This window comes from Rhagoletis pomonella, unplaced genomic scaffold, assembly GCF_013731165.1.
Source record: "Rhagoletis pomonella isolate Grant_MI unplaced genomic scaffold, Rhpom_1.0 Rhpom_scaffold_00086, whole genome shotgun sequence".
NCBI lineage: Eukaryota > Metazoa > Arthropoda > Insecta > Diptera > Tephritidae > Rhagoletis > Rhagoletis pomonella.
Window position 1 is genome coordinate 1717 of NW_023458640.1, and position 615 is coordinate 2331.

A 615-nucleotide genomic window follows, 5' to 3' on the forward strand; every position below is an offset into this window, starting at 1 on the left:
GGGAACTCGAAAATTTGTGTGGGCATTTGTGGGTAACTTGGATTTTTTTTCTGGGTAATTAAACAAATTGAAAACGGCAACGCTGTTGTATATATCAATTTTGAATAAATATTGATGAACTCCTTAGCCACACTGCTCAAAAATCTGAAATTCCGGTACATACACACATGTAAATACAAGGCCGTATTTAAGAAAAGCCGTATTTTTATGCGATTGCAATAAATGAGGTCAGTTTATTTAAAAATAGATTAAATTTTAGATAGTACTCCATATTTTGAAATTGTAGATATTATAGATGGTCAAAATTTAAAAAATTAAGAGAAATTCATATTTCTTAATTAACCCGATAAAAAAATCTCCACGAGCCTAGTCCGACAATAAATTATTATATACCATTTTTAAGGCCTAAATATCCTCTTCTGAGATCATATTCGATATTTGAAATCGAGTCAAAAAGAGTCATTCAAAAACTCATACACCTACAAAATCCTATTTCTGACACAAATCGACAGATCGCGACCTCTAAATGACCTTTAAAAAATCTATAAAACAGGCAATAATATTTCTCATAAAAACGAATAAAATTAGCTTAGGGTCTTGAAATTAAAAAAAAAA